General features: G+C 42.2%; 1 protein-coding gene across 3 annotated transcripts in view; it reads right to left on the bottom strand.

Annotated features, from left to right (window-relative positions):
• Positions 1-22,087, bottom strand: part of ARSB (arylsulfatase B) — a 208,582-nt gene that overhangs the window by 67,362 nt on the left and 119,133 nt on the right. The gene's annotated exons all lie outside the window — the stretch shown is intronic.

The following is a 22,087-nucleotide window of genomic DNA, read 5'->3' as shown; positions in this document are numbered from 1 at the left end:
TCATGGCCCGTTCTCAATGAGCTGTTGAGTACACCTCCCAGATGGGGTGGTGGCCGGGCAGAGGAGCTCCTCACTTCCCAGTAGGGGCGGCCGGGCAGAAGCGCCCCTCACCTCCCGGACGGGGCGGCTGGCCGGGCGGGGGGCTGACCCCCCCCACCTCCCTCCCGGACGGGGCGGCTGGCCGGGCGGGGGGCTGACCCCCCACCTCCCTCCCGGACGGGGCGGCTGGCCGGGCAGAGGAGCTCCTCACTTCCCAGTAGGGGCGGCCGGGCAGAGGCGCCCCTCACTTCCCCGACGGGGCGGCTGGCCCGGCGGGGGGCTGACCCCCCCACCTCCCTCCCGGACGGGGCAGCTGGCCAGGCGGGGGGCTGACCCCCCCACCTCCCTCCTGGACGGGGCGGCTGGCCGGGCGGGGGGCTGACCCCCCCACCTCCCTTCCGGACGGGGCGGCTGGCCGGGCAGAGGGGCTCCTCACTTCCCGGTAGGGGCGGCTGGGCAGAGGTGCCCCTCACCTCCCGGACAGGGCGGCTGGCCGGGCGGGGGGCTGATCCCCCCACCTCCCTCCCGGACGGGGCGGCTGGCCAGGCGGGGGGCTGACCCCCCCACCTCCCTCCCGGACGGGGCGGCTGGCCGGGCGGGGGACTGACCCCCCCACCTCCCTCCCGGACGGGGCGGCTGGCCGGGTGGGGGGCTGACCCCCCCACCTCCCTCCCGGACGGGGCGGCTGGCCGGGCGGGGGACTGACCCCCCCACCTCCCTCCCGGATGGGGCGGCTGGCCGGGCAGAGGGGCTCCTCACTTCCCAGTAGGGGCGGCTGGGCAGAGGCGCCCCTCACCTCCCGGACGGGGTGGCTGGCCAGGCGGGGGGCTAACCCCCCCACCTCCCTCCCGGATGGGGCGGCTGGCCGGGCGGGGGGCTGACCCCCCCACCTCCCTCCCAGACAGAGCGGCTGGCCGGGCAGAGGGGCTCCTCACTTCCCAGTAGGGGCGGCTGGGCAGAGGCGCCCCCCACCTCCCGGACAGGGTGGCTGGCCAGGCGGGGGGCTGATCCCCCCACCTCCCTCCTGGACGGGGCGGCTGGCCGGGCGGGGGGCTGACCCCCCCACCTCCCTCCCGGATGGGGTGGCTGGCCGGGCGGGGGGCTGACCCCTCCACCTCCCTCCCGGACGGGGCGGCTGGCCGGGCAGAGGGGCTCCTCACTTCCCAGTAGGGGCGGCCGGGCAGAGGCACCCCTCACCTCCCGGACGGGGCGGCTGGCCAGGCGGGGGGCTGACCCCCCCACCTCCCTCCCGGACGGGGCGGCTGGCCGGGCAGAGGGGCTCCTCACTTCTCGGTAGGGGCGGCCGGGCAGAGGCGCCCCTCACCTCCCGGACAGGGCGGCTGGCCGGGCTGGGGGCTGACCCCCCCACCTCCCTCCCGGATGAGGAGGGAGGACGCTCCTCACTTCTCAGACGGGGTGGCTGCCGGGCGGAGGGGCTCCTCACTTCTCAGACGGGGCGGTTGCCAGGCAGAGGGTCTCCTCACTTCTCAGACGGGGCGGCCGGGCAGAGATGCTCCTCACATCCCGGACGGGGTGGCAGGGCAGAGGTGCTCCCCACATCTCAGACGATGGGCGGCCGGGCAGAGACGCTCCTCACTTCCCAGATGTGATGGCGGCCGGGAAGAGGCGCTCCTCACTTCCTAGATGGGATGGCGGCCGGGCAGAGACGCTCCTCACTTTCCAGACTGGGCAGCCAGGCAGAGGGGCTCCTCACATCCCAGACGATGGGCGGTCAGGCGGAGACGCTCCTCACTTCCCAGACGGGGTGGCTGCCAGGCAGAGGCTGCAATCTCGGCACTTAGGGAGGCCAAGGCAGGCGGCTGGGAGGTGGTTGTAGCGAGCCAAGTTCACGCCACTGCACTCCAGCCTGGGCGCCATTGAGCACTGAGTTAACGAGACTCCGTCTGCAATCCCGGCACCTCGGGAGGCCGAGGCTGGCAGATCACTCGCGGTTAGGAGCTGGAGACCAGCCCGGCCGACACATCGAAACCCCGTCTCCACCAAAAAAATACGAAAACCAGGCCGGGCGCGGTGGCTCACGCCTGTAATCCCAGCACTTTGGGAGGCTGAGGCGGGCGGATCACGAGGTCAGGAGATCGAGACCATCCTGGCTAACACGGTGAAACCCCGTCTCTACTAAAAATACAAAAAATTAGCCGGGCGTGGTAGCGGGCGCCTGTAGTCCCAGCTACTCGGGAGGCTGAGGCAGGAGAATGGCCATATGAAGATATTTTAAAAAATGATTCTGGGACCCTTTGAAATAAATATTGTGGCCTTATTTAAACATGACCATTTTTTACACCAGAGAAATGAGAACTCAAGTCACCTCATATAGACTTCATACTGAACACTTACAAGTAAATGAAGAAACTGCATCTGCCAAAATGGTGGCACCAATATTACAGATGCAACATTCCTCTTAAAGAGTAACCTACATCAGAAAAATTAATGTCCTCCATGTCCAAATTTGCAACACGGATCTTAGATTTAATATAAATACATGAGAAATACCTAGATCTCTTTAAGGCTTTAAAAAATGTGTACACACAAATACAATCACAACCTACATTTGTGCTGAAAAGTGACTTGGAGATCGCTTAGTTCAACCCCCTCTTCTTACAAATGATGAAGGTACATAGTAAGTTATTCGTAGAATATTCGGTTGTGTGACTCTCAAAGCAGTGTTCTTAAGAAATTGGGAGCATAAACATCACCAGATGTATGTAGGGAGCACAATAGGCACCCAGGTCATTTTGCTAGTGTAGACTCAGCCTTACAGAAGTAGCTAAAAACAATTTAAATCATTGAGGGTGTACTGAGGACTCCCTGATAATCTAATACAGTTCAGCTAAGTACTAAAGGTTGCAAAGTACTGTTAACACCACAGGATTCATACATAATATAAATAATCAATAAGGCTCCTGACGTAACCAAGACATGGTTTCAGGTGTCCCAGTGTCCACACCCCAAACTCACAGTTAGCTGTTGATAGCAGTGGTTTGGGATTTCAATGCCCAATACAATTTCAAAAAATCTGGGTTGTGATTCACAACTTTGTATTTGCCAAGTAAGGAAATATAAAAACAAATCTTAATGAATTAATTTAAAACAAAACAAAATAACAAACTTCAACTACCATCACCATTATTTTATAAAATAAAGTTAACAGCAAAAAAGGTAGGAAAGACATGATCTCTGAATAAATAACAGCTCCTTAAATTGAGCATATTTAACTTTGGTATTCTATAAGATGTCATTGTCCCCCTCTACTCCATAAATCACAGTGATCAGAGAGAGTGGAAGAGAAACATTCAGGGGTGCCCACGGTCCTGGGACAGCAGCGGCAGCACTGCAGGGGTGGTGGTGGGGCATATTTCCCAGGACCTTTCTTTTCTCATTTTCTTTCAGAGACACTTAACTGCCTGAATATCCTGGAGACTATCAACCAGTCCAAAATGCCAGGAACTATGGTTTGATCCCAGAAGCTCTGAAAGGAAGTAGAAATGATATGTAAAGAAAATGGTAAATATGAGAAAATCTAAATAGAATGATGATGATGTCTAATTTGTGGGCTTAAAACCAAACAAGTATGCCAGGTACCATGGCTCACGCCTATAATCCCAGCACTTTGGGAGGCTGAGATGGGAGGATCCCTTGAGGCCAGCCAGGAGTTTGAGACAAGCTTAGGCAACATACTGAGACCTGGTCTGTACTACTACTACTACTACTACTACTACTACTACTACTACTACTACTAATAATAATAATAATTTGAGCATGGTGGTGCATGCCTGTAGTCCCAGCAACACAGGAGGCTGGGGCAAGAGGATCCCTTGAGCCCAGGAGTTCAAGGCTGTAGTGAGCTATGATCACACCACTGCACTCCAGCCTAGATGACAAAGTGAGACTCTGTCTTAAAACAAACAAACAAATAAAACCAAGCAAACAGAGTTAAAATCCTGGAAAATAATAGCAAGCAAGGAAAGGAAATCAAATGAAAGCATTTTAAAGTATTTATATTGTTTGGAAGTGGGGTAAAGCTACTGATTAAATTTAGATTTAGCTAAGTAAAACTTTTGTGTTAAATTTTTAGGGCAACTATTAAAAATAAAGGCTTTTTCTGGACTATAGATTGAAAACTCAAAAATTTCAGGGCCAGTATATTAATACATAACTACGCAGCTTTAAAAGTAGAGTTCACTGTAATACCCCAAAATATTAGGCACAATTAAATAAAAACATTTTCCTAATAACTTTAGAGAGAGTTTATATACATACTCTTCATTCATGTCATTTTTTTCATTATTCAGAAGAGTCACAGGTATTTTAAAATAAGTAAATTTAATACGATGAGATGATTTTTTGAAACCAAGCGTTGTGTATAATCCTAGTTGATTGTTGGGAAAAATCTTCATAGGCAGAATCATCATGATGCAAATAGGAGCCAACCCCTCCAACTATCTTAAGTATGTTGTCATTCTACTTTTAAAATGCACTCATCAGAATATTTTGATAAGGATGTGGTTAGAGATATGGGCCAAGAAAACACAATATATGACAAGTGATTGAAACAATGACCAAACACCATTAGGGACTTCCTGAGGGGGAGGTAGAGAGGGATTGTGGATTTCCGTTAATAGTTAACACTTTATTAACACAGATTCAAGTAATTATACCCTCCACCACCACACACACACACACACACACATCAACTCAAGAAGGCACAGAAACTGCATGGTTAATTTCAGTGCAGACAAGGGTACAGTGTACTGATACTGCAACCAAGAAGGTGGGTTCAAGTCACCTGGAGAAGACAATCTGGGGGCATGGGACAGAAATGGAGCTTGTCGGAAGGAGAGGAAGGGGTGGGTGATGAGAAGTCTCAAAGCTAACTCTGCAAGCCTCATAATTTTGCCTAGGAGATATTTTAGAGTCATAATTTTGAAAAGACCAGTAAATGGCAGAGACAATGGTCATTAGAGAGACATGGCCGATTGCTGGGGAGGAGAATCCTCAGGGCTGAATGCCATATATAGGAAGAGCATGCCCCAGACCCTGTGCAGGGCCCACTGTCTACTGAGGAGTTAAAATTTCCCCAGACCGAAGAAGCTGGACATGGGTACACAGCTTGGGAAGAAATGTTCACCACCATATTAATAAACTTTCTCTTTATAAATTCAAAGAAAGGGAAGTTCAGTAAATACCCATATGTTTTCGGCATTAATTTAAAGACCCTCTTAAGAACCCACAAATTCTTGGCCACTTAAATTTGAGTAGTCTCCAATAATCACATGAAAGATCCCTCTCTTGGATTTAGAAGGAAAATGCCTGGTGTGTGGTGAGTTTTCTGTTTTTTTTTTTTCCCTCTGTTTTTTTTTTTAGAGCAAACATTTTCCATTGTTGTCTCACTCCCATCCCTTCCTCACTCCTCTGGAAATTTTTGATATCAATAATCTCCACTTTCTTATGCATGCTCCTCTATCCTTCTGTTAAAAACAAAATAAGAAAATGTTATTAACCATCTTATTTGCCATTAGGTATCTTGTTTTTTGCAGTACTCATTCTCAAACTTTGCTGTACATTAGAATTACCTGGGAAGCTTTTAAACCCCAGATGCACAGGCTGCATCTCATACCCGTAAGATCACTGGCGGTGGAACCCAAGCATTGGTACTTTTGGACTCTCCAGATGATTCCAATGTGCAGCCAAGCATGGGAACCGCTGCTCCTAAGCAGTGCTTCCCAAACTTTAATGTACATATGAATCATCTGGGGAGCTTGTTAAACTGTGGATCCTGATGTACTTGAACTGAATGGGGCCCAATAATCTGCATTTCTAACAGTTTCCCAGGTGACATTGATGCTGCTGGTCTCAGAACCACACTTGAGGTATCATGGTTTGAGAAAGCCTCCCGGAGTCCTTCCACATGGGATCTCAACTCTTTTGGAGTCTCTTAAATTAAAATCTTATTTGGATTAGGGCTGATTCAAATATGATTCTCAACCTTGGCTGCATAATACAATCACCTGAAGAACTCTTAAAAAATACTGATGCATGGGTTCAATCCCAGGAGACTGAGTTCATTGGTCTGAGTTTCAGCCTGGGCATAAAGATTTATAAAAGCACCCAAACTTAGCTTTATTGAAGTATAATTTTAAAACCATACAATCACCCATTTAAACTGCACAGTTAAATGTTTTTGGTATATTCACATGGTTGCACAATCATCAACAGTCTAATTTTAGAACATTTTTATTCTCCCAAAAGAAATACTGTACCCATTAGCAGTCATTCTTCATTTTCTGCTTCACTCACCTCCCCAGCCCTAGCCAATCGTTAATCTGTCTCTACAGATTTGCCTATTCTGGACATTTCATATAACTGGAACCACACAATACTTGGCCTTTTGTGGCTGGCTTCTTTCACTTAGCATAATGTTTTCAAGGGTCATCAATGTGGTAGCATGCATCAAATATTTCATTCCTTTATATGGCTGAATAATATCCCACTGCTTGAAGATATCACATTTTCTTTATCCATTTACTTGGTTAATATTTTGATTGTTTTCAATATTTGGCTATTATGAATAATCCTACATAAACATTCGTGTACAATTTTTTGTGTGGGCATTCGTTTTCATATCTCTTGGGTCTATAACTAGGAGTGGAATTGCTGGGTCATATGGTAACTCTACAACATTTTGAGGACTTGCCGAACAATTTTCCAAAGCAGCTACACCATTTCACACTCTCACCAGGAATAATAAGTGTTTCAATTTCTCCACATCTTTGACAACACTTATTAATGTGTCTTTTTGAATGTAGCCATTCTAGTTGGTGTAAAGTGATATCTCATTGTGATTTGATTTGCATTTTCCTAATAATTAATGATGAGCATCTTTTCATGTATGTATTGGCCATTTATATATCCTCTTTGGAGAAATGTCTATTCAGATCATTTGCTCATATTTTAATGGGGCTACTTGTCTTTTTATGATTGAGTTGCATGAATTCTTTATATATTCTATTTGCAAGTCCCTTATCTGATACATGATTTGCTAATATTTTCTCCTATTCAGTGGGTTGATTTTTCACTTCCTTGAGAATATCATTTTGAGAATAAAAGTTTGCATTTTGATGTAGTTCAACTTATGTATTTTCTCTTGTGTTGCTTTTATCTAAGAAACTACTGTCTGACCCAAGATCACAAAGCTTTACTCCTGAGTTTTCTTCTAAGAGTTTTATAGTTTTAATTCTTACATTTAGGTGTATGATCCATTTTAAGTTAATTTTTGTGTATGCTGTGAGGTAGAGATCCAACTTCATTGTCTTCTTTTTTATTATGTTTAATTGACACATAAATATACATATTTATGGGCTACAGTATATTTCAATATATGTGTACAATGTGTAATGATAAGTCAGTGTAATTAGCATAACCATCACCTCAAATATTTATCATTTCTCTGTGTTGGGAACATTCAAAATTCACTCTTGTAACTTTTCAAAAATATACAATAAATTGATGTTAATTATAGTCACCCTATAGTGCTATAGAGCACTAGACCTTATTCCTCCTATTTAACTGTACTTTTATATCCATTAACTAACCTTTGGCTATTCTCCTCTCCCCTACCCTTCCCACCCCCCAGGAAAAACACTACTCTACTCTCTGCTTCTATGAGATCAATGTTTTTTAGCTTCCATGTATGAGAACATGTGGTATTTATCTTTCTGTGCCTGGCTTATTTCACTTAACATAGTGACCTTCAGTTTCATCCATGTTACTGTGAATGACAAGATTTCATTTTGTTTTATGGCTAAAGAGTATTCCATTGTGTATATATACCATATTTTCTTCATTCACCCACTGATGGACCCTTAAGTTGATTCTATATCTTGGGTATTGTGAATAGTACTGCAATAAATATGGGAGTGCACATATCTCCTTGATATACTGATTTCATTTCCTTTGCATATATACCCAGTAGTGGGATTGCTGGATCATATGGTAGTTCTATTTTTAGTTTTTTGAGGAGCCTTCATATTGTTTTCCACAATGGCTAGACTAATTTGCATTCTCACCAATGGTGGATAAGAGTACCCCTTTCTCTACAACCTCGCCAGGATCTGTTATTTTTTAACTTTTTGATAATGGCCATTCTAACCGGGTTGAGATCATATCTCATTGTGGTTTTAAATTTGCATTCTCTCATGATTAGTGATGTTGAACATTTTTAGAAATAAATCTATTAGCCATTTGTGTTTCTTATTTTGAGAGGTGTCTATTCAGCTCATTTACCCATTTTAAACTGGATTATTTGGGGGGGTTTTCTGTTGAATTGTTTCAGTTCCTTATATATTCTGGATATTAATCCTTTGTTGAATGAAGAGTTAGCAAATATTTTCTCCCATTATGCAGGCTGTCTATTTGCTCTGTTGATTGTTTTCTTTGCTGTGCAGGAGATTTTAGTTCGATATAATCCCATTTGTCTATTTTTGCTTTTGTTGCCTGTGCCTTTGAGGTCTTCTCCATAAAATATTTGCCCAGACCAATGTTCTGAAGCATTTCTCCTATGTTTTCTTTCAGGAGTTTCATAGCTTCAGGTCTTATATTTAAGTCATTAACCCATTTTGAGTTGATTTTTATATATGGTGAGAGATACAGGTTTGGTTTCATTTTTATGCATATGGATATCCAATTTTCCCAGCACCATTTATTGAAAAGACTGTCTCTTCCTCAATAAATGTTCTTGGTGCCTTTGTCAAGGATCAGTAGGCTATACATACACGAATTTATTTCTAGGTTCTCTATTTTGTTCCATTGGTATATGAATCTGTTTTTTACACAAGTAACATGCTGTATTGGTTACTATAGCTTTATAGTGTCTTTTGAAACCTGGCAGTGTGATGCCTCCAACTTTGTTCTTTTCAATCAGGATTGCTTTGGCTATAGGGTCTTTTGTGGGTCCATATAAATTTTAGGATTTTTAAATTTCTGTTGAGAATGTTATTGGTATTTAGATAGGGATTGCATTGACTCTGTAGATTGCTTTTGGTAGTAAGATCATTTTCACAATATTTATTCTTCAAATCTATGAATATGAGACATCTTTTCATTTTTTGTGTGTTCTCTTCTGCTAGCTTGTTGCTGGCATATAGAAATGCTACTGATTTCTGTATGTTGATTCTGTATCCTGCAATTTTACTGAATTTGTTTATCAGTTGTAAGAGTTTTTTGGTAGAGCTTTTAGGGTTTTCTGTATATATGATGATATCATCTGCAAACAGGGACAATTTGACATCCTCCTTTCCATTTTGGAGGTCCTTTATTTCTTTCTATTGCCTGATTGCTCTGGCTAGGACTTCCATTACTATGTTGAATAAAAGTGGTGAAAGTGAGCATCGTTGTCTTCTTTCAGATGTTAGGGGAAAGGCTGTCAACTTTTTCCCATTCAGTGCGATGTTTGCTATGGGCTTATGATATATGGCCTTTATTGTGTTGAGCTGTGGTCCTTCTATAACTAATTAGTTGAGTGTTTTGATTATGAAGGGATGTTGAATTGTATCAAATCCTTTTTATGTATCTATTGAGATGGTCATGTGGTTTTTATACTTCATTCTGTTGATGTAATGTATCATGTTTATGGATTTGTATATGTTGAACCATTCTTGCAACTTTGGGATAAATCCCACTTGATAATGGTGAATGATCTTTTAAATTAATTTTTATTTTTTGAGATGGGGTCTCATTTTGTTGCCCAGACTGGAGTACAGTGGCTTGATCATGGCTCATTGCAGTCTCAATCTCCCAGACTCAAGCAATCCTCCCACCTCAGCCTCCCTAGTACCTGGGCTATAGGAGCATGCCACCATGCCTGGCTAATTTTTAAATTTTTTGCAGAAATGGGATCTCCCTCTGTTGCCCAGGCTGCTCTTGAATTCCTAGGTTCAAGTGATCCTCCTGCCTTGGCCTCCCAAAGCACTGAGATTACAGGCATGAGACACCACACCTGGCTGTGAATGATCTTTTTAATGTGTTGCTGGATTCAGTTTGCTAGCATTTTGTTGAGGCTTTGTGTGTCTATGTTCATTGGGGATACTAGCCTAAAGTTTTCTTTTCTTGTTGTATCTCTGTCTAGTTTTGGTATCAGCATAATGCTGGTCTTGTGGAATAAGTTTAGAAGAATTCCCTCCTCTTCAATTTTCTGGAAGAGTTTGAGAAGAATTTTTATTAGTTCTTTAAATGTTTTGTAGAATTCTGCAATGAAGTCATCGGGTCCTGGGCTTCTCTTTGATGGGAGACTTTTTATTACAAGATTCAATCTCATTACTTATAATTGGTCTATTCAGGTTTTCTATTTCTTCTTGGTTCAATCTTGGCACATTGCATGTATATATGAATTTATCCATTTCCACTAGATTTTCTAATTTGATGGCATATAGTTGTTCATAATAGTCTCTCATGATCACTTGTATTTCTATGGTATCAGTTGCAATGTCTCCCTTTTTGTTGGTGATTTTATTTGGACCATTTACATTCTTGATTCATCTAGCTAATTATTTGTCAGTTTTGTTAATCGTTTCAAAAACCAACTTTACATTTCATCGATCTTTTGTATTATTTTTTAGCGTGAATTTTTTTATTTTATTATTAGTATTATTATTATTTTATTATTATTATACTTTAAGTTTTATGGTACATGTGCACAACGTGCAGGTTAGTTACATATGTATACATGTGCCATGCTGGTGTGCTGCACCCATTAACTCGTCATTTAGCATTAGGTATATCTCCTAATGCTATCCCTCCCCCCTCCCCCCACCCCACAACAGGCCCCAGAGTGTGATGTTCCCCTTCCTGTGTCCATGTGTTCTCATTGTTCAATTCCCACCTTTGAGTGAGAACATGCGGTGTTTGGTTTTTTGTCCTTGTGATAGTTTACTGAGAATGATGATTTCCAATTTCATCCATGTCCATACAAAGGACATGAACTCATCATTTTTTATGGCTGCATAGTATTCCATGGTGTATATGTGCCACATTTTCTTAATCCAGTCTATCATTGTTGGACATTTGGGTTGGTTCCAAGTCTTTGCTATTGTGAATAGTGCTGCAATAAACATACGTGTGCATGTGTCTTTATAGCAGCATGATTTATAGTCATTTGGGTATATACCCAGTAATGGGATGGCTGGGTCAAATGGTATTTCTAGTCTAGTTCTAGATCCCTGAGGAATCACCACACTGACTTCCACAATGGTTGAACTAGTTTACAGTCCCACCAACAGTGTAAAAGTGTTCCTATTTCTCCACATCCTCTCCAGCACCTGTTGTTTCCTGACTTTTTAATGATTGCCATTCTAACTGGTGTGAGATGGTATCTCATAGTGGTTTTGATTTGCATTTCTCTGATGGCCAGTAATGATGAGCATTTTTTCATGTGTCTTTTGGCTGCATAAATGTCTTCTTTTGAGAAGTGTCTGTTCATATCCTTCGCCCACTTGTTGATGGGGTTGTTTGTTTTTTCTTGTAAATTTGTTTGAGTTCATTGTAGATTCTGGATACTAGCCCTTTGTCAGATGAGTAGATTGTGAAAATTTTCTCCCATTCTGAAGGTTGCCTGTTCACTCTGATGGTAGTTTCTTTTGCTGTGCAGAAGCTCTTTAGTTTAATTAGATCCCATTTGTCAATTTTGGCTTTTGTTGCCATTGCTTTTGGTGTTTTAGACATGAAGTCCTTGCCCATGCCTATGTCCTGAATGGTAATGCCTAGGTTTTCTTCTAGGGTTTTTATGGTTTTAGGTCTAATGTTTAAGTCTTTAATCCATCTTGAATTAATTTTTGTATAAGGTGTAAGGAAGGGATCCAGTTTCAGCTTTCTACATATGGCTAGCCAGTTTTCCCAGCACCATTTATTAAATAGGGAATCCTTTCCCCATTGCTTGTTTTTCTCAGGTTTGTCAAAGATCAGATAGTTGTGAGTAAGCGGCATTATTTCTGAGGGCTCTGTTCTGTTCCATTGATCTATATCTCTGTTTTGGTACCAGTACCATGCTGTTTTGGTTACTGTAGCCTTGTAGTATAGTTTGAAGTCAGGTAGCATGATGCCTCCAGCTTTGTTCTTTTGGCTTAGGATTGACTTGGCAATGCGGGCTCTTTTTTGGTTCCATATGAACTTTAAAGTAGTTTTTTCCAATTCTGTGAAGAAAGGCATTGGGAGCTTGATGGGGATGGCATTGAATCTGTAAATTACCTTGGGCAGTATGGCCATTTTCACAACATTGATTCTTCCTACCCATGAGCATGGAATGTTCTTCCATTTCTTTGTATCCTCTTTTATTTCATTGAGCAGTGGTTTGTAGTTCTCCTTGAAGAGGTCCTTCACGTGCCTTGTAAGTTGGATTCCTAGGTATTTTATTCTCTTTGAAGCAATTGTGAATGGGAGTTCACTCATGATTTGGCTCTCTGTTTGTCTGTTATTGGTGTATAAGAATGCTTGTGATTTTTGTACATTGATTTTGTATCCTGAGACTTTGCTGAAGTTGCTTATCAGCTTAAGGAGATTTGGGGCTGAGACGATGGGGTTTTCTAGATATACAATCATGTCATGTGCAAACAGGGACAATTTGACTTCCTCTTTTCCTAAATGAATGCCCTTTATTTCCTTCTCCTGCCTAATTGCCCTGGCCAGAACTTCCAACCCTATGTTGAATAGGAGTGGTGAGAGAGGGCATCCCTGTCTTGTGCCAGTTTTCAAAGGGAATGCTTCCAGTTTTTGCCCATTCAGTATATTGGCTGTGGGTGTGTCATAGATAGCTCTTATTATTTTGAGATACGTCCCATCAATACCTAATTTATTGAGAGTTTTTAGCATGAAGCGTTGTTGAATTTTGTCAAAGGCCTTTTCTGCATCTATTGAGATAATCATGTGGTTTTTGTCTTTGGTTCTGTTTATATGCTGGATTACATTTATTGATTTGCGTATATTGAACCAGCCTTGCATCCCAGGGATGAAGCCCACTTGATCATGGTGGATAAGCTTTTTGATGTGCTGCTGGATTTGGTTTGCCAGTATTTTACTGAGGATTTTTGCATCAATGTTCATCAAGAATATTGGTCTAAAAATTCTCTTTTTTGGTTGTGTCTCTGCCTGGCTTTGGTATCAGGATGATGCTGGACTCATAAAATGAGTTAGGGAGGATTCCCTCTTTTTCTATTGATTGGAATAGTTTCAGAAGGAATGGTACCAGTTCCTCCTTGCACCTCTGGTAGAATTCGGCTGTGAATCCATCTGGTCCTGGACTCTTTTTGGTTGGTAAGCTATTGATTATTGTCACAATTTCAGAGCCTGTTATTGGTCTATTCAGAGATTCAACTTCTTCCTGGTTTAGTCTTGGGAGGGTGTATGTATCCAGTAATTTATCCGTTTCTTCTAGATTTTCTACTTTATTTGCATAGAGGTGTTTGTAGTATTCTCTGATGGTAGTTTGTATTTCTGTGGGATCAGTGGTGATATCCCCTTTATCATTTTTTATTGCATCTATTTGATTCTTCTCTCTTTTCTTCTTTGTTAGTCTTGCTAGCAGTCTATCAATTTTGTTGATCCTTTCAAAAAACCAGCTCCCGGATTCATTAATTTATTGAAGAGTTTTTTGTGTCTCTATCTCCTTCAGTTGTGCTCTGATCTTAGTTATTTCTTGCCTTCTGCTAGCTTTCGAATGTGTTTGCTCTTGCTTTTCTAGTTATTTTAATTGTGATGTTAGGGTGTCAATTTTGGATCTTTCCTGCTTTCTCTTGTGGCTATTTAGTGCTATAAATTTCCCTCTACACACTGCTTTGAATGTGTCCCAGAGATTCTGGTATGTTGTGTCTTTGTTCTCATTGGTTTCAAAGAACATCTTTATTTCTGCCTTCATTTCGTTATGTACCCAGTAGTCATTCAGGAGCAGGTTGTTCAGTTTCCATGTAGTTGAGCAGTTTTGAGTGAGTTTCTTAATCCTGAGTACTAGTTTGATTGCACTGTGGTCTGAGAGACAGTTTGTTATAATTTCTGTTCTTTTACATTTGCTGAGGAGTGCTTTACTTCCAACTATGTAGTCAGTTTTGGAATAGGTGTGGTGTGGTGCTGAAAAAAATGTATATTCTGTTGATTTGGGGTGGAGAGTTCTGTAGATGTCTATTAGGTCTGCTTGGTGCAGAGCTGAGTTCAATTCCTGAGTATCTTTGTTAACTTTCTGTCTCATTGATCTCTCTCATGTTGACAGTGGGGTGTTAAAGTCTCCCATTATTATTGTGTGGGAGTCTAAGTATCTTTGTAGGTCACTCAGGACTTGCTTTATGAATCTGGGTGCTCCTGTATTGGGTGCATATATATTTAGGAGAGTTAGCTCTTCTTGTTGAATTGATCCCTTTACCATTATGTAATGGCCTTCTTTGTCTCTTTTGATCTTTGTTGGTTTAAAGTCTGTTTTATCAGAGACTAGGATTGCAACCCCTGCCTTTTTTTGTTTTCCATTTGCTTGGTTGATCTTCCTCCATCCTTTTATTTTGAGCCTATGTGTGTCTCTGCACGTGAGATGGGTTTCCTGAATACAGCACACTGATGGGTCTTGACTCTTTATCCAATTTGCCAGTCTGTGTCTTTTAATTGGAGCATTTAGTCCATTTACATTTAAAGTTAATATTGTTATGTGTGAATTTGATCCTGTCATTATGATATTAGCTGGTTATTTTGCTCGTTAGTTGATGCAGTTTCTTCCTAGCCTCGATGGTCTTTACAATTTGGCATGATTTTGCAGCGGCTGGTACTGGTTGTTCCTTTCCATGTTTAGCGCTTCCTTCAGGAGCTCTTTTAGGACAGGCCTGGCGGTGACAAAATCTCTCAGCATTTGCTTGTCTGTATAGTATTTTATTTCTCCTTTACTTATGAAGCTTAGTTTGGCTGGATATGAAATTCTGGGTTGAAAATTCTTTTCTTTAAGAATGTTGAATATTGGCCCCCACTCTCTTCTGGCTTGTAGAGTTTCTGCCGAGAGATCAGCTGTTAGTCTGATGGGCTTCCCTTTGTGGGTAATCTGACCTTTCTCTCTGGCTGCCCTTAACATTTTTTCCTTCATTTCAACTTTGATGAATCTGAGAATTATGTGTCTTGGAGTTGCTCTTCTCGAGGAGTATCTTTGTGGCATTCTCTGTATTTCCTGAATCTGAATGTTGGCCTGCCTTGCTAGATTGGGGATGTTCTCCTGGATAATAACCTGCAGAGTGTTTTCCAACTTGGTTCCATTCTCCCCGTCACTTTCAGGTACACCAATCACATAGATTTGGTCTTTTCACATAGTCCCATATTTCTTGGAGGCTTTGTTCGTTTCTTTTTATTCTTTTTTCTCTAAACTTCCCTTCTTGCTTCATTTCATTCATTTCATCTTCCATCACTGATACCTTTTCTTCCAGTTGACTGCATCGGCTCCTGAGGCTTCTGCATTCTTCATGTAGTTCTCGAGCCTTGGCTTTCAGCTCCATCAGCTCCTTTAAGCACTTCTCTGTATTGGTCATTCTAGTTATACATTCGTCTAAATTTTTTTCAAAGTTTTTAACTTCTTTGCCTTTGGTTTGAATTTCCTCCTGTAGCTTGGAGTAGTTTGATCATCTGAAGCCTTCTTCTCTCAACTCGTCAAAGTCATTCTCCGTCCAGCTTTGTTCTGTTGCTGGTGTGGAACTGTGTTCCTTTGGAAGAGGAGAGGCGCTCTGCTTTTTAGAGTTTCCAGTTTTTCTGCTCTGTTTTTTCCCCATCTTTGTGGTTTTATCTACTTTTGGTCTTTGATGATGGTGATGTACAGATGGGTTTTTGGTGTGGATGTCCTTTCTGTTTGTTAGTTTTCCTTCTAACAGACAGGACCCTCAGCTGCAGGTCTGTTGGAGTTTGCTAGAGGTCCACTCTAGACCCTGTTTGCCTGGGTATCAGCGGCGGTGGCTGCAGAACAGCAGATTTTCGTGAACCGCGAATGCTGCTGCCTAATCGTTCCTCTGGAAGTTTTGTCTCAGAGGAGTACCCGGCCATGTGAGGTGTCAGTCTGCCCCTACTGGGGGGTGCCTCCCAGTTAGGCTGCTCGGGGTTCAGGGGTCTGGGACCCACTTGAGGAGGCAGTCTGCCCGTTCTCAGATCTCCAGCTGCGTGCTGGGAGAACCACTGTTCTCTTCAAAGCTGTCAGACAGGGACATTTAAGTCTGCAGAGGTTACTGCTGTCTTCTTGTTTGTCTGTGCCCTGCCCCCAGAGGTGGAGCCTACAGAGGCAGGCAGGCCTCCTTGAGCTGTGGTGGGCTCCACCAAGTTCGAGCTTCCCGGCTGCTTTGTTTACCTAAGCAAGCCTGGGCAATGGCGGGCGCCCCTCCCCCAGCCTGACTGCTACCTTGCAGTTTGATCTCAGACTGCTGTGCTAGCAATCAGCGAGACTCCGTGGGCGTAGGACCCTCTGAGCCATGTGCGGGATATAATCTCCTGGTGTGCCGTTTTTTAAGCCAGTTGGAAAAGCGCAGTATTAGGGTGGGAGTGACCCGATTTTCCAGGTGCCGTCTGTCACCCCTTCTTTGACTAGGAAAGGGAACTCCCTGACCCCTTGCGCTTCCTGAGTGAGGCAATGCCTCGCCCTGCTTAGGCTCGCTCACGGTGCGCTGCACCCACTGTCCTGTGCCCACTGTCTGTCACTCCCTAGTGAGATGAACCCGGTACCTCAGATGGAAATGCAGAAATCACCCGTCTTCTGTGTCACTCACGCTGGGAGCTGTAGACCGGAGCTGTTCCTATTCAGCCATCTTTGCTGCCAGATCTCCGTGAATTTTGTTTATTTCTGCTTTCATCATTATTTCTTTCCTTCTACTAATTTTGGATTTGGCTTGTTCTTGCTTTTCTAGTTTCTTGAGATACATTGCTATGTTGCTTATTGGAAATCCTTCTACTTTTTGGATGTAGGCATCTATTGCTATACATTTTCCTCTTAACACTTCTTTTGCTGTATCCCATAGGTTTTTGATATGCTGTATTTCTATTTTCATTTGTTTCAAGACATTTAACATTTTCCTTCTTAATTTCTTTATTGACCCATTGACCATTCAGGAACATGTTTAACTTCCATTTCCATGTATTTGTAAAATTTCAAAAGTTCCTCTTGTTATTGATTTCATTGTGGTCAGGAAAGATATTTGAGATCATTGCAGTTTGGTGGTTTTCTGTAGTAACAAGGTTTTAGTACTTTCTCTTTCTCCTTTGTGCATCTGCTCTACCAGCGAGTTTTACACCTGTGTGTGTTTTCATGAGAATGATTATCATCTTTTTTCCTCCAGATATAGGACTCCCTTGAGTGTTTCTTGTAAAGCCAGTCTAGTGGTGATGAATTCCCTCAGTTTTTACTTGTCTGGGAGACTTCCTTTCTCTCTCATTTCTGAAGGGTAGATTTGCTGGGTATCGCATGCTTAGCTGACAATTTTTTTTTCTTTTGGTACTTTGAATACATCATCCACTTCTCTCCTGGCTTGTCAGGTTTCTGCAGAGAAATATGCTGTACCCTAGAATGGCAGAACACAGCTTTTATTTGGGCCCTGGAAGACAATGTGCAGCACGGCAATGACTCCACTCCCCAGAGACAAGGGTATCTCAGCAGCTTAGACTTCAGGAGGCTAGTACAGCCCCAGGAAGGAAGGACACTAGAGCTGTTTGGCCTGCAGGATGGGGTGTCTCAGCTCAGCCACTGCTCTGTTTCCCTGGGACACAGGATACCATGTCAGCACAGCCCTGGGATTTGCAGCTATTCAGCTCAGCCAGGGTACAAATTCCCCAGAGGGTGATGTGTCATTTCGGCTTGAGTCCAGCAGGTATGACTGTTCTGGGTGGACCAGGCACCATTTCCCTAGGATGCAGCATGCTGCTTTGACTTAGGCATTGGAGGGGCATGATTTCTCTGAGCAGTCAAAATACTGTTTTCCCAGGAATCAGGACACTGCTTCAGCTCTGGCCTGAGGAGGAAAGGGTGGTGGGAGGTGGAGCAGCTCCACCTCTGCTTGGCCCCACAGGGAAGCACAAAACAGTTGCTCGACTTGGGGATGTCAGGCCATTGGGCTGGGGCAGTTCAGCAATGGCTTAGCCTCAGGGATAAAAGAGAGCCATGCATACTTGCCCCCAGAGCAAGACACATCCAGCCATAGTTCCAACTCCAAGATGGCATAGCATGGTAGCTATGTGGGCCACAGGGTGTGGATCATAGTGTTGGCTCCTTCTCTGGGGGAAGCACGGACATGTGGACTTCAGGCAGCTCCCTCAGCTAGGCTTAGTGCCTGTGAGGATTGCAGGGGACCCCAGTGCTCAGGTCTGTAGGTATCCACGGTGTTGAAGGGGCTGCTGGGATCCTTTTTGTTTACCTCCTTGCAGTAGGGAAACGTTCCTCCTAGTTCATTCCCAGCTGCTTCCAATTGGGGTTAGGGTAATGGAGGCCTGGCATTTCTTCCCATTCTCTATGTGGCCATCCCAAGTTTCTGTGCTCACCAGGGTATCTGTTACTTCTCTTGTGCACCGCTGTGCTCCTCCTCAGTTATTTTCATTAAAATGAAGTTGTTTATTCATTGTTCTGGCTATCTTTTTGAGGCAGAAGAGCACTAGGGTCTTCTAGTCTACCATCTTGCTGATGTCATGCTTCTTCAACTTCATTCTTCTGCATGTGGGTAGCCAGTTATCCCAGCACCGTTTTTGAAAAGACTATTTTTTCCAATAGTCTTTTCAATAGTTCCAACGGAACTATCTTGGCACCCTTGTCAAAAATGCAATCTGATTTTAACCCACATCTAAGATTAAGAATCACTGCTCTCTGGCCTTGTTATGGAGGTCACCATATGTGATTACATGTTCTAAATTCTTGATTTTTTTCCTATAGAGCAAAAGATGGGTATCTAGCTTTTAGGACACTTAGGTAAGAAGTCCATATATAATGATAACGGCTTCCCCTTGAAAACAAGTCCTGGTTCCCCAGAAAGTATCCTAAGAAATCTGTTGATAACTTCCTATAATCAGTATCTTAATATATGCCATATAGGGATATTAGTACCTTGAACACAAAGCTTTATCACAATGACACAATTTCTTCCACAAAGGTGTGTATACCAAAGCGGGTTGGAGAAAAAGTGTATGTTGTATGTTCATAACACACTTTCAGCAATATCAACTGTTGTGATCACTTGTGATCTTGCAGAATAAACAGTGGCCCTATCAGAACCATAAAATGGTTGTGGGGTTGATTATTGCTATACTATAATCATGTGTTAGCTTCTATCTTCTCTATGTCTCTCTCTACACACACACACATATATATGTATTCATTTTTAGGTAATGCTACAAATACTATAGTATTCCAGGACATCATACAGTTCCAAAGTTTCATTTCCATACAATCATCAGAAAATGAACTTTCCTCCTGACCAATTTCTGAAGACATCACTCTCTCATAAGAAGTATAGCATTGTCTTTGGGAGCAAAGCCTTTCAGGGTGTGCATCCCAACTCCAGAAATTACTGGCTATATAAACTTGGGTGTTGTTTTTCTCATCAGCAGAATCTAGATAAAAGTACCTATCTTACAGAGTTGTTATGAGAATTGCATGAGGCAACAAAAGCCCTTTTATTGTAAAATATAGATCCAGATTCTGCAGACATGGAAATAATATAACCTCAAAGACTACAACCTGGGACACAGACACAAGAATAATATGAAGATAAAATGAAACATTAATATTCCTACCTATTCTTCTTGCTGGCAAGTGCTCCCTTTATGAAACACACTGGGGTAGATGTAATTTTAATTTCTAAGACATTTTATGATGTTCTCTCCAATATGAGAGTCTCTTTTTAGAAAAATATCAGTGTCAATATAGTCAAGTCACACAGTCTACTCATTATAGACTGTATATTAAAAAATATATATTGCAATCTGTTATCTAGGTATTTTCCTTATTTTTTGGTTTTGACAGATGCTATAGTTTAGCTGCATGAGCAATACTGTCTTTATCAGATTGTTGATTTTATTTGTGAAATAAAAATCTCTAAATAATGACTGACGGTGTTAATGATAAATGGGTTTTCAATAATCACACAAGTTCATGAAATGTCCTGGTTTTATGTGAACCAAGGTAATGGGTGTTTTTATTACAGCAAATACTTGGGCTCCAGGCTTATAGGAACAAAGCAGAGCTCTCTAATTAGCTTCTTTAAGGTAGGCACCCATGGGACAGTTCAAGGATTGCCACCGTACAATGTTTACCCCCATCCCAGCACATATTATTGGCTATGGCAGTAAGTAGACAAAGACCTATGTAAAGAAAATAACAGAACTATTTTGTTTGCCATTTGCCACTTAGTGATGAAGACCTACCTCTAAACCGGTGAAGTTGGCAAGTTTTACCCATGCCTATAACAACCAAACTAGTTATTTTGGGGTTTCATTTGTTTTGGCTAGGCTAGTTTGGATAACAGTAGCTTGCACTGATAGAACATTTTTTATGTGCAACACACCATTTAAAATACTTTACACATATCATTTCATTCAACCGTCAACACTGTGAGGTAGAGACAAGCTTGGCATGGCATGGTTAAGTGACTTACACAATCATGTGGTTGAGCAGGTGATAGGACTGGGTTTGGAACTCAGGCAGACTGACCCCCAAATCCCATCTCTAACCTTCTATGCTAAATTCTCTGCTCAGTAAAATGTACACATGGCCTCAGTGTCTCCTTGAATGTATGGTGTTTCCATTCATTTGGTTTATTTTTAAGGCTCCATAAACAAATATCTCTATTAACTGCAAATGCTTCTATTAATAAAAGTTAATCATTTTTCTTCACCCTCTTCTCTTGAAAACTTATAAAGTAGTATATCATTGTCTCTGATGATATTTTCAGTATTCTGTTTAAATTTACCCCAAATTTCACATTTGCTAGAGTATTTTTATTTACAAAAACAGGGCAAGGAGACAGCCACTGACCAGTGACCAGTTTCCGATATGCTATAAATATTTTCTAAAAGTCTACAGTTTCAGACACTGAGATCACAGCACTGTCCATTTATAAATAGTTTCCAGTTTTTGATTTTCATTTTCCTACTAGTTGAAGGGTGGGGCAACAAAACATTTCCCATAAATAAATGAAATAGTATTACATTCCATACTTCTTTTACCACTAACTGCTGACCATCTGTCATAAAAGACACACCCTGAAAGGCAGTATCAAATTTTTAGAAATAGCAATGACAATACTTTCTGAGAAGAAATTTTGAAGAAAAAAAATAACCCCAGTTACTAATGAAAACATTGACCAACACATCCACAGGGTAATGTCCGACCTGTTAACCCTTTGGAAGCACCATCATCCTTGTTATCATCTTCGCTCCCAGCTACTGAGTTCTTACAATGTTCCAGGCATGGTGCTAAATGTTTCAAACACACTCTCTCACTAAATCCTCACATAGGTGTCTACAGGATAGGTTGTTATTTGTTACATTTGTTACAGACAAATGTAACTATTATTACATTTTACACAAGGAAATCAATGCTTAAAGATTGCACAAGTAATTAATGGAGGAGACAGGATTTAAACCAGATCTAATCAAAGAGTACCGATTTTTAACCACTATCCTGGTGAAACTCCTTACAGGACTTATTTCCTTTGTTAAGGGTGTGTGTGTATGGGGGGCAGGTGATATTTGGTTTGTGTAAATCCCATGCTTCTTGAAAAGCCATTTCAACATGCAAATATTACCATAAATTAAGAGTATAGGCACGGAAATTAGAAAATGTTGATGAAATTCAGTGAGGAAATATGTAAGTTGAATTCACTGGGTCTAGAGTTATATATGGAAAGATATTTTCCATGTAGATTTTTATTAAGAAGGTTTATTAAGTTTTTTAAGTAGTCTACAGAAAAAAGTAATATCAAAAATATTTTTTGATATTAAAAAAAAAACTGAATCATACCCTTAATATAATCTTTTCCTATTCATTACTGAAAAATAATTG

The sequence above is a fragment of the Pan paniscus genome, chromosome 4, assembly GCF_029289425.2.
Source record: "Pan paniscus chromosome 4, NHGRI_mPanPan1-v2.0_pri, whole genome shotgun sequence".
Classification (NCBI taxonomy): domain Eukaryota; kingdom Metazoa; phylum Chordata; class Mammalia; order Primates; family Hominidae; genus Pan; species Pan paniscus.
This window is presented reverse-complemented; position numbering and strand designations above follow the sequence as displayed.